The 14,847-nt window shown below is 39.1% G+C and overlaps 1 protein-coding gene and 1 pseudogene across 1 annotated transcript in view; both read right to left on the bottom strand.

The window, feature by feature from the left end:
- PHEX (phosphate regulating endopeptidase homolog X-linked) overlaps positions 1-14,847 on the bottom strand; it is a 178,351-nt gene that overhangs the window by 100,005 nt on the left and 63,499 nt on the right. The window lies entirely within an intron of this gene.
- LOC111730901 lies at positions 12,719-12,837 on the bottom strand (annotated as a pseudogene).

Below are 14,847 nucleotides of genomic sequence, written 5' to 3'. Positions count from 1 at the left end.
AGTGCCAGTGGTTAAACCAAATGCTTGACTGTTCTCTGTCATCTTCCTGCTCTCCTCTCTACTGCCTTGCAGCTCATAAAAGTCTAATGTTATTTCAAATCTAAAATAGTAGGTCTAAAAGGGAGTGCCACAGAAAGGCTGTCTTCTGAAAGACCTGTTCCAGAGTGCTTCAACAGTGAGACCACACTCGCATTGATGATGTCTTCGCCTAGCTTTTCTTCCAGTATTTGTGTATCAGCAGAGATGACTTGGGGGAAGAGAGATTCTAACACTTAACTTCAGAGGCCCATATGGAACAGTCTGGTGAGGCCCTGCCTGTTTATGGGTGCAACCCTCTCGAAATTCCACTCTCCTCCAGAGATGCTTTGGTTTCCTTAATAGGACACTCAAGGAAGAATAAATACTGGGTTTCGCACCAGAATTAAAATTTTCATTTGAGATTATGGGGTTGTAAATCCATTTTTAATTCTAGAAGGAAAAAAGTTTAGACATTTCCTTGGTTCTGTAATGAATTGCCGGCACAAAGCTCAAAATAATTTTTTTTCTGTTTAATAAGTTTTCAGCTATGTTTTCAGTTCAATAACAGTTGTAAGGGAACCAGAGCTGTAAATCAGTAGGCTGGGTTCCATCGTATGTAAATAAGAACAAACAACAGATGGAAAGGGGGGAGAGGAGAACGTCACAGCTATTTCTTCCCAACTTAGTAAAAACATTAAAAGAAGAGAAATCACAACTTTGGATTGGGGCTTGATAAAAACATGAAATGATAGAAAAGCAAAGGCCCTTTAAAATGATTAAGTCAGCAGTCCTCAACCTTGTCCATAATCTGGGATCTTTGCGGGGAGCTTTAAACAATCCTGAGGGCTGGGCATCGGCATGCTGATGCCACTGGTCTGAGTGAAGCCAGGCATGGAGAGTTTTAAAAGCTCCCAGGTGACTGTAATGTGCAGACAGGGTGGAGACCCACTAGCTCTATGGGAAGCCACTGTTTTACAGGTAAGGAAATAAAAGTCAAGGGAATCCATCTGTTCCAGCTCTTACAACTAGAGAAAGTCAGAGCCAGGACCCCACCACAGAGCTAAATGAAAGTCATGAGCTCAGAACTCCTAGGAGCCACAGAGCTGTCCCTCATAAATCAGAGGAAAATGCTAGGGAAGTAGAAGAGAACCAACAGAGAGATGCAGAAGTTAACATTTCAAACAGAAAACTCACGCAAGGAGGGTGTTGAAATGACACGGAAATCTCCAGGGACTAGATCTTTTGCCTGTGCAGTCACCAGAACCCCTAAGTCTTTATGACCTCATCATGTAGCAACACACATCAGCCAGCCTATCACCTTCACGGAAAAAGAGAAATAATAAATACCTTCCCAAATCAGGGAGGGGTAATCAGGATGGAAAGTAGTGGGTGGATCGATTTGAGATTCGCTGACCAAATCAATAAAAGCAAGTGGTTAATTTGTATGTGGGAAGGTGAAAAAAGTGGGGAGAGTCAGATTAATTCCCAGGCTTCAAATGCAGGAAACTAGGTGGATGCTGCTGCCATTTTCTAAGACTGGGAATGTTGGAAGAGAAAGAACTGGGGACAGAGGCCAGACATCAGTGGGATGAAGAGTGCATGAGAAGTGGAGACAGCAGGCCTGGAGAGAAAGCAGAGACAGAGTAGAAGTGGATAAAGGGTTAAGAGAGGGAGCTGAGGGTTTGGCGTTTGGGTTGTGTGTATATATTTGTTGCTGCTGTTACTGCTGCTGCTGTTACTGCTGCTGCTGTTACAGCTGTTGACCATGTGAGAGATTTGACTGTTTAAATATTGATAGAAACTCAACAATAAGAAAACAACCTGACTTAAAAATGGGCCCAATGACACCTCACCAAAGAAGACATACGGATGGGAAATAAGCCTATGAAAACATTCTCCACATCGTGTCACTGGGGAAACGCAAACTAAAACAACAAGGAGATACAACTACACTCCTATTAGAATGGCCAAAATCTACAACATGGACAACACCAAATGCTGGGGAAGATGAGAAGCAATAGGAACTCTCAGTCATGAGAATACAAATGGTACATCCACTTTGGAAGACAGTTACATGATTTCTTACAAAATTAAACATACTCTTATATGATCTAGCAATCATACTATTCACATAAAGAAAGGAGTTGAAAATTTATGTCCACATAAAAACCTGCACATAGATGTGTATAGCAATTTTATTCATAAGTGCCAAAACTTGTCCTTCAACCAACATGTCCTTCAGTAGGTGAATGGTGACAATGGAATATTATTCAGTATTAAAAATAAGTGAGTTATCAAACCATGAAAAGACATGGAAGAACATTAAGTGCACATTACTAAGTGAAAGAAACCAATATGAAAATAGTACATAGTGTATGATTCCAACTATATGACATTCTGTAAAAGGCAAAACTATGGAGACAATGAAAAGATCAGTGGTTCCCACAGGTGGTGGTGGGGAGAAGATGAATAGGCAGAGCACAAAGGATTTTTAAGGTAGTGAAAGTACTCTGTATGGTATTATAATGATGGATAGATGTCAGTATACTTTTGTCCAAACCCAAGAGTGAACCCTAAGGTAAACTATGGACTTTGGGTGATTATGATGTACTCATGTAGGTTCATCTTTGGCAAACAAATGTACTGCTCTGGAGAGTGATGTCGGTAATGGTGAAGACTACATGTGTGGGGTCAGAGGGTATCTAAAAAATGTCTATACATTCCTCTCAATTTTGCTATAAATCTCGTACTGCTCTAAGAAAATAAAATCCTTTTTAAAAATGGCGGGGGGCGGGGAACCATGCTGACAGAAAGGATCCAGTGAGGAGGAAGATACTGAAAATGTGGAAGAAAAAAAAAAGACATGAATAGTCCTTGAGAGGACAATGGGGAGCATGATCCAGAGAATACAGTTGAACCTTGAACAACATGGGTTTGAACTGCACAGGTCCACATACACGTGCTTTTTTAAATATAACACAAGTTTGAACTATGGGGGGTCGACATGTGTGGATTTAAACATTTTTAAATCTATGTATAAGTGAACCCATGCACTTCAAACCCACATTTTCAAGGGTCAACTGCATATGGAAGGATTCACCTTAGATATGAGACAGAATTGTGAGGAAAGAAGGATAAAATGATGGAATGGATGCAGAAGAATCTATAGATTAGATGGTAGCAGGTTGAGAGTCTTTTCTCCATGAAATAGGAGCATGATCTTCTGCTAAAAGGCAGGTTTCTTTAAAGTTCAATTTCTTCACACCGCTATGTGCATAAACATAGTGGTAGGGAGAGGGCTATTTACAGATGAAGACAGAGGCCAATGAAAGGTTTCCCCTCAATACCCTAGCCAACACATAGCAATAAAAGCTGAACACACCCCAGGAAAATATTTATTTGGAGTAAGGAGTACAAAAACTAACCTACTTTCATTACAGCTTAAAATAAATAAAATAAATTAGTTAATTAAATAAAACAAAATAAGCACTCTCCAAGCCAAAGAGATCTTTGGTACATATGTATTTTGGAATTTTTGGATTTCCACAGTGACTCTTCTTAAGGTCATTTTGCCCCTATTCTCTTTGGAGCATTTTTATGGTGTATTTATTAAAATGGGATGAGTGCTTCCAGATACTTCTAAGCAGCTTGGTTTCATAGGACACTCCCTGGCCATTCCTGGATGTCATAATGACTATCAAATTCATTAATATTTTAAGCATTTTGCATAGGTTTTCAAAGCTCTCTGTTCCCTGCTGCTTGGCATGCCAAATGGAAATAAAAACAGGCAAAAAGATTTCAGCCTACTGCCAGGATGAAGAATACAAAGAGTTGACTCATATGCAGCTTCCTTTTTCCTCTTCCTTTCCTCCTTGCCCCTCTCCCCTCTGCGTATCACCTGTATCTTCTCTAAATCCATGCTTGGTAACTCAATTTTTGTGGCCTTCTTACAGATGTCAAAACCCAAGTAGTAATCACTTCTCTCTTTGCTATTCCATGAGCCTCAATTGGTCTCTGCCCTAGTCTTCCCAGGTGCCACCACTCCGTGCACCAGGCCCCAATACAGGATCTCAATTTTTCCTTTTTTGCAAACTTTACAGATTATATAATATTTTCTGTGAAATGATGCTGTACTACCAGAGCAGACTCCAAGAATAAGGAAAATCTTTGAAGGTATTTAATATCATTAGTTGGCATGTCAATGCAAATAAGAGAAACAATGATTTCAGCATGCTGAAACTATTAAGATTAATCACTGAACACTTTTGATTTTTATCTTTAGACTACTCTACAGCATCACATAATAACGTCACCTTAAGTCACGTTCCCTAAGGCAGCAACAGCCTGCTATAATTCTCAAATTAAAAAAAGACATAAATAGTATTTCTTCACCAAACCTTGACCTATTGGCCCAACCAGGCAACATATAACATTAATAGAAATCATTTAAAGTAGAAGCCATAGGGTGGAGTTATCCATAGAAAATATTTACTGAGAGTCAAAAATCAAAACATAATATAAACATTAATTCAAGTGTTACTATGATAAAAAATATACGCCATTCAGGATAAGGGCCCTCTAGGCAAAGCAGCATTTTGTTAAGCATCTATTTCAGATTTTATAGATCTATACTGTGAAATTATAGTTCATTTGAATAGTCCATGGGCAGTTGTTGGTTCTTTTCCTCAACCAGTGTTATTTAAAAATGGATTCCCCTTTTCATTCCTTGCACCTCAGTATTTTACTCATAGTGTTCTACATCAAACACCAGACACTGGTGAGTCACGCAAGCATATGCATGCACCAGTTACCCTTCCAGCAAAGGCTTTTTTTAAATGAGATTCTCCTATCTTAGTAAATTACAAATTATCTCACCTGTTGCTCTTTTGATTTCTCTTTACCCTTTCTCCCATCACATGGGCATAGAAACTCTGTGTTTTGTATAAATGGGTCAAGACGGTTTGATTAATGCACTTGAAGGAACATATGCCAATACAGGCATACTTCATTTTATTGTACTTTGCTTTAGTGCACTTTGTAGTCATTGCATTTTCATCAGCATTGCCACAAGATCCCCACCCCGCCCAGCAAAAACATTGTGACTTACTGAAAGCTCAGGTGATGATTAGCACTTTTTAGCAATACAGTATTTTTAACTAAGGTATGTACATTGTTTTTAGCCATAACACTGCTGCAAATTTAATAGATTACAGTATAGTATAAACATAACTTTTATACGCACTGGGAAACCAAAAAATTGTGTGACTTGTTTTATTGCAATACTCGCTTTATATCGGTAGTCTGGAATCAAACCTGCAGCATCTCTAAGGTATACCAGTACTGCTTTGAGGAGGAGTCAGATCATCCCATTGTCAATTGTAGTTTCCTTCAAAGCTTTGTCTCTGGCAATAAAGAAATCCTACATGGCCAACTCAGATCCCAGCTCATACGCATGACTCCCAAACACTTAAATCCACACTTTCAGTCCTTTCTCTGAGTTCCTGTTAGGCTTATATTCAGAATATAAGTGAGTGTTCAATTGCCACTTATATATATTTGGTTTGCCCAACAGTAAGCTTGGAGGACAAGAATCATGATTTAGATCAAATAAGATCATGGATATGTAAGCAAACTAATAAGCAGTGAAGGAGAAGAGGATTCGCCAGCCCAAAATAAGCCTTTCTGGCATAAGGACTATTGTAGACTTATTATGTTTAAGAAACAGCAGACACAAGAAAAGCTCTAAAACTGAGTAGAAGTTACCCTTTTGTAAGAGATTTACATTTATAAGGGAAATCTCCATTTGTAAGGATGTCTCCCTCTCCATACCAAGAAAAGGATGATGACTCAATCTCTAGAAACTGTCATCACTGGAGAAGGCAAGGACTTAAATCTGCCTAACAACCTTGCCCTTGTTTACTGTGCTTTTCCTGGTCACCTCCCCACCAATATCTCGTCTTTAGCTGGAGATGGTATTTAAGGTGGTGGCTTGGGCCATTTCAAAGAGTTACTCAGTTTTCCTGGATCTCTCCCATGTACGGAGGAGGTATACATGTTAACTAAACTTCTGTTTTCCTCCTGTCACTCCTGTTAATCTATCTTTTTAGTACAGAGGGGTCTCCACAAGAACCTAGAAGGACAGAGGTAATATTAATTTTTCCTCCCCTACTATGTTCTGTAAATTTAAAGTTGCTAGTTTTACAATTTCATGTCTCACGTATTTTTCACAGGATATAATTTCATCTTTCATATAACACATATAGCAGATGCTCAGTAAATACAAGTTGATTTATGCTTTTAAAAACCTCTAGTGGGTATCTAGCAAAGAAGTGAAATTGAAGCAAATATTGTTTATATATGCTAATGTATAACAGTTATTCCAACAGTTATTCCAAATATAAATTTTACTGGAAATCAAATGACTCAGTAAGTTACCACAGTCCATTCTAAGATTGGTGATGCCAGTATGATATACGACAGATGGCTAATAATGGTTTATACATGTATGTGTATTAGAAATAATTATAGGCTGATAGCGTTCTTTTAAAAAGAAAAAATCTTCAATGTTGAGTATGTGCATTAATTTTAAAATAATGTAACTTTAGTGAAATCCTTAAAAAGGTATAATGTTGAATAGATTTTCCTCTTTAAAAATTTAGAAATTATAAGTAGTATCTTAATAAAACTAAGATTAAAAAGTCTCCAGCATCCCCATTGATCTAGAGCAGGGCAACATTCCTTAAGTTATAACCACTCAATTAGTGAATGTGAAAAATGGAAATCAGTATCATTAATTTATATGGTTAACCCTGAAGAAATAGGTTGCAATCTCAGGGAAGTTCCTAGAAGTTTTCTTTCTGGCAATTTACTAGAAATATGGACATTAAATAAATCAATGCACCAATAAATATTAAATATTGACTCATTGTTTATATTGTAACTATTTATTAAAATGAATTTGAATTGACACCTCATAAAGACAAAATAATGCCATTAAAATAAAAAGTAAAGAAGAGACCCATATTGAGACAGTAGAAGTGGTAAAGCCAGAAAACCTAAGAATAGTTAGAAAATGCTGAGGTTTCTGGCAGCCAAGTGAGCTAATAAAACAAATCAAACCAGTTTATCAGGATTAAAAAACTTGCATGGCTATTAAACATGTCGGCAAAAGGAAAAAAAATCAAGTTATTTGAGCCCCAGACATTCTATAAAGCATGTTAGTCTAGTGGGGCAGGAATTTAGCATGCCCTTCCACCAAAAAACCTAAGACCGCGGAGGAGGTAATAAGGAATAAAATCCTATTTACTGGATATGAACAGATAGACTGTGTTCTAATTTTATAACTGGTCTTTTCCTGTTTCTCACTTTCCATCTCTGAGAGGGAATGGAACAAAGACCAGAATAACATTTAGAAGTCAACCAGTCTCATAACAGGCTAGCCTTTGGCTGTGGGTAAACTGCCCCCAGCCTGGTCACTTCCAAAATTCAGTTCTGTTGGAGGGTGTAAATGCTTGCTTTCAGTGAATGAATTTCCAGTACATGGTCTTTGCAGTCCACAGATCTCATCAGATCTGCTTGACAAGATGATGGCCGATAATATGTGGCAAAGGCAATAGTGTCCAATGTTATCCAGAGATGTAGACAACAAACAAGAAAGGCAAGCCAAATGTGTCATCATTGTGGCAGCATACTCAAGGACAAGGGCAAGAGTAGTGTCTACACTTATATCAAAAGAATTCCCAATGAGATCTAAACTATCTGTTTGGCTGGATGTCACTTTATCAAAGGCTGCTTAAAAAGAGTTGTCAGGATTAGGGTCTGACAACATTTCTTATAACAAGATTTAGCCCATACAGAATTGTGAAACCTGAATCTGTTATAGAAATTATATTTGGCTCTTGAGTAGTTTCATGAGACTCTCCTATGAGCCAGACTTAGCATTAAATGATAGAGCAGGTTTTGGAATGTGGCCCGGGCACAAGCATTAAAAGGATCTTTATCCCAACTGAAAGCTACTACACTGGGGCATGTATGCAGGACTAGGAACAGCAAAAACCCCGGGCGCCTCCCAAACTCTCAGTCTTTCTAAGAGAAATCAGAAAAAAAGGAGATCTCAGTGTAGGAGAGCTGCCACGGTTCGTGCCAAGGACTTTGATGGTATGAACTCTCTCATTCTGATTAATCTTAGGCGAGTAATAACAGAAGCTAACACTTACTAGGCACCAGGCATTGTGTGAAGGCTCCCACATGGGGTATCTCACTTGGTCCTCACCACAAAGCCACAAGGTAACCCCCTTCATCTGCAACTTCACTTTCCGTGGTTTCAGTCACCCACGATCAACCATGGTCCAAAAATATTAAATGGAAAATTCCAAACATAAACGATTCATAAGTTTTACCTTGTGTGTTGTTCTAAGTAACATGATGAAATCTCGTGCTGTCCCACATGGGACATGCATCGCCCCTTTGTCCAGAGGATTTACACTGTATATACTTCCCACGCATTAGCCACTTAGTAGACATCTTGGTTATCAAATCTAGTCAGTTATCAGAGAGAGATCATATTCACATAACTTCTACCACAGTATATTGCTAAAACTGTTCTATTTTATTATTAGTTATTGTTGTTAATCTTACTGTAACTAATTTATAAATTAAACTTTACTATAGGTATGTACGTACAGGCCTACCTCATTTTGTTGCGCTTTGCTTTACTGTGCTTCAGAGGTTGTGTGTTTTTCTAATTGAAGGCAAGACCCTCCACCAGCAGAAAGATTACAACTCACTTCATTTGTGATACTCCCTTTATTACGGTGGTGTGGAACCAAACCGTAATATCTCTGAGGTTTGCCTGTACAGAAAAAACCATAGTATGTATGTATGTATGGCTTGGTACTATCCACGGTTTCAGGCATCCACTGTGGGGGTCTTGCAATACATATCCCACAGATAAGGGGAGACTACTGTACTATTTGTATCCCTACCTGTGATTCACTGCAATGGGGTTTTAATTCTACACCCCTTCCTTTATCCATGCTCTTTGCTGTGTGGCTTTGCAGTTCCTTTTGCTAAAAATGCAAAGTCTATTTCCCTGCTCTGTCCATCTGGACCGGCCTTGTGGCTTGCTTTGGCCAAAAGAATGCAGATATGACATGCCAATTCTGAGCCTGGGCCTCAAGAGGCCTCACAAGTTTCTGTTTGCTCACTTGCACCTCTGCCATCACTGTAAGAACATGCCCAGACTAGCCAAGCTGAAGGAATTAAAACACCTGGAGCAGAGCCAAGTCATCCTGATCACCTCTGCTGAAGCCAACCTAGACCAGCCAATCCCCCAGACATTCGAGAAGCCCAGCCAAAATAAGCAGGGCTGCTCAGAGGAACACCAACTGACTCCAGATGCATCGGCAGTAACTGCATATTGGTGAAGCCCACTGAGGTTTTGTGATTGAGCATTACGCAGCATTATTGTAGCAACAGAAACTCATGTACCATTTATAAACAGAAAGACAGAGGTGCAAAGAGGGTAACTAACTTGCCCAAATCGATAAGCGTAGAGCTGGGATATGAGATGCTAATGCGACTTTGCAGGAAATCGGATGTAATTTCTATATAAGGGCAATATTTTATAACTATATTTAAAAGCCCTTTCAAAACTCGAATCATTTTCATTTGCCTTAATTAAGACAGGTCTTCAGCAAAGACTGAGAGAAACTTATCTTGACATCGTAGCTGATAACCCTGACAAACAGAAAGAGAGACACTTGGTAGCTAGAGAGAATATCCTTTCTTTGCATGACTTGTGTTGAAGGGAGTTTTATCTTCATCTGTAGAATAGCTGTACTGAAAGCAACCCTCACGAGTGGCAGCATCTACAAAGAACGAAGCAGCCCTCAGTATAAGAGCATCGCTATAATGCATGACACTGACTTTCATGTGACTTCTGCAGCAATCTTAGAGTTAGATCTCATTTACTCAACCACTGAGAGAAACGGTGAGTGCAGGAATTGGAAAACTTGAATATTAATGGCAGTACATCAATTCAATTACCTTGGCTCAGTAATGAAGTAAACTCCTAGTTTATGGAGGTTGCAAGTTCAAACTCCACCACTGCAATTGGACCCACATGGGTACTTAAGTCTTCGGCACCAGCTGCAGCAGCATGGGGTGGGAGGAGAAACCTGTTCTTGGGATAAGAATTACTACAGGAATTGCTCACACAGAGCAGCTCAGAAAATTGGAAGATACTGTAGGTCATCTATTTCATTACTTTGGGACATGGACAATGTCTTTATCATAAAGGGAAAAAAGAATAAGCTACTAGAGTACAGGAGAAATTAGTGAATTGTTTTACAAAGTAAAGTTTTAATTCTTCACTCAAATCTATATTTGAAATGTAATAAAAGATTTGTTCCTCTTTAACTAGATTAACCTTCTGTATACACAACGTTTTAATGTATTACAAGAGACCAGTTGACTTTAGCTCTGATTTGAGGATTGACAAAAACTCTTCTTGACCAAACTTGAGTCATGATCCTCTAAGCCCTCTCCTTTACAAGGCCTCGACCTTGGCTCCCATCCTGTCCTTGCCAGGCCTGCATAGCCCAGTTTTAGCAAGAATCCTGGTAAGTACTTTAAAGAGAATCCTTCACCCTTGATATCTGAGCACCGTCCACATCTGGTCAAATTCCTCGTCCCCTACTCTTGATATCTGAGCACCATGGCATGTCTTCAGCAAAAGTTCCCTGGCCCTTGATATTTCCTCTTAGTAATTTTCCATCCACTGACCCCCTCGCCTGCTCGCTGGCCATAAATCCCCAGCTGTCATTGCTGTATTCAGAGTTGAGCCCGATCTCTCTCTTCTGCTGTGAAAGTCTTCATGCCTTTTGCAATAATCTAAATAAAGTCTTGCTTACCATTTTAACAAGTATTGAAATAATTTTTTTCTTTAACAGGGTTCACCCTGTAACAAAACCACAGAAAATTTGAGGGAGCAGCAAAAAGATGCCTATTGGCAGAGTTGAGATATATGAATAAAGTAGTTTGGGGACACAGTATCTATAATGCAATAAAATGATATGGTTTAATAATTCAGCCAAAAATGTTCAAATGGGAACTCCAAATTCACTGAATTTTCTAGAAACCACAGTTAAACAGAAAGGTTTTTTTTTTTTTTTGGTTTTTTTTGGGGGGGGGTTGTTTTTGGTTTTTTTATTTTTTTGCTTTAACACTTAGAAAATTGTTCTTGGATGTATATGTTCACATTTCTGCCTTAGTAACTAAAGAACGGTAAACATTTTTTAAAGACTTTTTTGATGAGAAATCTTACAGAGCTTTGCATCACCATGCCAAACATCAGAGACCACTTCTCAGAATGATATATGTAAAAAATACTGGAAATCGAGCTCAGTGTGTGACTGAGCCAAAGATATATGTCAAAGGTTGCTCTTAGATGAAATCGCTGATAAACTTACTTCTTATTGTCTGTCTTTCCTCTAAAAATTATATGAACACAAAAATGCAATGTCTACATACTGGATCTGATTTAAAATTTCAAATGTATTTTAAATGTCTTTAAAATATTGAAATACTAGAAGCAAAATCTATTCCAATTGTTTCCTATCTTTAAATGCTAAGTAACAGAAAATGTGTGTATTTTTTATAAGATCTTAATATATGAATAAATAATTTCCTGATGGGGTGAATTAATTATAGGAAAAGCCACAAAGTCTCCTCATAATGACTGGTCTCTACATTCTAGTCATAAAAATGGTGAAATTTAAGTGTTTTCCAGAGAGAAGGAAGGGAATAAAACACTGGCTTAAAGCCAGATTGTCTGGGCTTGAACCCTACTTAAACCACTTTCAAGCTGTATGATCTTGGGGAGTTAAATTCCCTAAGCTTCAGTTTCCTCATCTGGAAAATGGGGGCAGTAATAGCAGTTGTAAGGCCATTGTGAGGATTAAATGAGTTAACACATTGAAAGCACTTAGAAGAATGCCAGGCATCCAGTTAAACCTTAGTAAAAGGTAACTATTTTGTTATCATTGCCAGATTGTTAAAACATTACATCCTGACCATCAGAGTCACACTAAGCCTATGGTGACCAATTCTTCCCTTCCTAGCCATCACTGGTAATCTTCACCTGCCCTCCATGGATGTGGATATCTATCTGGGGGCATTTACTCATATACCACAGATATAAAGTATCATTAATAATAAAAAGAAAATAGAAGAGAAAAATAACAAATAATAACTTTAGACATCCTTCCCTCCCACCCCACACACACACCCCTAATCCTCTCTCCTGTCATGAGCATACAAATCAGTGCGTGCCACAGTGGGACAGGAGCATCATTTCTATTTACAGTGACAATACATCATCAATTCTCTGAGGGAGTCTCACATTCATATCCTGTATATAACTTCCCACAAAAATGACTTGTTAAATGTTTAGCTAATATGTTACATTTTAAAATTATGCACGTTCTTCTTCTAAATGAGATAAAAAATTAAAGAAGTTCTCTGACAGACAAGGTCCTGATTTTTGGTTCTGAAGATTGGAGAGAGAATGTTAGTGTAAAAGGCACAAATGTTATTTTTTTATTTACTTTTTATTTTTAGGCGAGGCAACCCTTGGTTGACCTCACAGATTGCAAGGACCTTGTCAGCTTACAATCCCTTATTCTTTTTTATTTTTTTACACCTACAGCACCTGGTCTTCCTAGATGGTCTCCCATCTAAGTACTAACCAGGCCCGACCCTGCTTAGTTTCCAAGATCAGATGGGATCAGGCTTGTTCACGGTAGCATGGCCGTAGACTACAAATGGTATTATTCCACAAGACATATTCAGATTGGCTTCCGAAGGATTGACCAAGATTTAACGTGGGAGATTTCACATAAAAATCCATATTTCTGACCTTTCTCAAAAAACAAAACACAAACCTAGCAACCCTCAACAGGCATCCTGCATGAAAATACCATGAGTTGAATAGTGGACAGCACTTTTATTCTTATTCACCACTATTGTGTCCCAGACGCTGAGGCCCAGGGGCAATTACCATTCATCACTGCACTTGCCTTGGCTTTTGCTGAGACCCAGCCAGCTTTACTCCTGTACATTATTTAACGTTCCTCACTCACTGTGAGGGTATTTGAGTTTGGAAACCCCAGGTTTCACCTTGACTGAGTCCTTTATGCGTTCCAGGCACTGAACGTCTTTAACCTGCAGACTCCACCCACCCAGTCCTTGAGCCAATGAGAAGCCTCTGAGGTACTTACCTCAGACTAGGATCTGGAATTTGTCTCCTCTAAGCAGGTGTGCCAGAGAAGCTGAAACATCCTCACCAGGTAGCAGCTTGCCTCCAACTCTCACCCCTATTCCCAGGCCATGAATTCTGGTGTTGTTTGATATTAGAACCCAGTGTGAAACCCAGCTGGTCAGGAACCTGGGACCCCAACTTCTTAGTCCTGGCTACAAGCACCTGGGGACTGCTCACCCAGGGACTGAGCCTTGCCACACTGAACTCAAGAGCTCCCTCTTCAGCTCTTTAGTTGAGCACTATCCAATATGGTAACCACTGAAATGTGCCCAGTCTGAATTGAGATGTGCTATAAGTATAAAATCTACATGGAGTTTCAAGGACTTAGCATGAAATAAAGCATATAAACTATCTCATTAATAACCTTTTTATTATTTGGTAAAATATTTTGGATATATTCAATTGAACAATATGTTATTAAAATTAATTTTACCTGTTTCCTTTGGCTTTTGTAATGAGGCTACTAGAAAATGTAAAATTATATAGATGGGCCATATTCAAGTTCTATTGGATAGTGCTACTTTAGGTAACAAAGACAACCATGGTCCAAAGAGTTCTGCAACTCCCTAATCTCGCTCCACCTGCCTGTTCTTCAGGTACAAGGCTGGAAGCCCGTCCCACATGGGTTAAGGCCCTGTCATGCTATTTGAAAGGCAGGAGACTATTCCATATGGCCTCTTTAGGTGGCTTTCTATTGAAGGATTCTCCTTTTTCTACGCTATTCTTCCCATTTCTAATTAAACTTGTAACCCCATTGTTATGTGTAAGTGAATAAATATGTGTCTACACTTGCATATGGGAAGTCATTAGGAAATAGTAATGGGGAATTGTATGTTTTCCCCAGTGAAAAGGAAAGAGAACTCTGCTAGGTTGGGGGTGGGAGGATGCTTTCTCCTCTACTCCTCTACACAAGAAACCTCAAAGTGAACTGCTCTCTCCCAAACTCTATGACAAAGGGTGCCAACCAGAAGCAGCTGGGCCAACCCTGAAACTAAAAGGCGATAGAAACGGAGATACTGAGGAGAAGCAGGAAGTCCCCTGGAGGAACTTAGGTACCAGTTTTCAAAGGAAAACTGAATAGTTCAGGGGGAGGGAAGCGGGCAGAGGAAACAAGAAGAAGCCTGGAGACCCTCACGCAGGGTTTGGCACAGTCTATTTAAACCAATCTGAATCAGGGAAAGTTTCAATGATCTGAAAATTGAAATGGTTATTTACACTAATGCAGCAGGCTTTGGTAAATGAAGTACTGATATCCAACTCAACAGCCTGCCCTGCTCACATAAATCGCCAGGGCCAAGTTTCCTGGTGGTTAACTGTTTGCAAACAAATGATGCAAAAGCCTAGCTACTCCAAGTGTGATTGATCCCTGGACCAGCCACATCAGCATCACTTGGAAGTCTGCTGTGAAAATTCTTGGGTCCTACCCCAGAACCGAGTTAAAAAGATCCTTGTTAAAAAGCAATGAGAGCCTTGTGTGATTCCTATACACATTAATGTTTGAGAAGTAC

The sequence above is a fragment of the Pteropus vampyrus genome, unplaced genomic scaffold, assembly GCF_000151845.1.
Source record: "Pteropus vampyrus isolate Shadow unplaced genomic scaffold, Pvam_2.0 Scaffold339, whole genome shotgun sequence".
Lineage (NCBI taxonomy): Eukaryota > Metazoa > Chordata > Mammalia > Chiroptera > Pteropodidae > Pteropus > Pteropus vampyrus.
The sequence above is the reverse complement of the archived record's forward strand: the minus strand, read 5'-3'. Positions and strand labels throughout refer to the sequence as shown.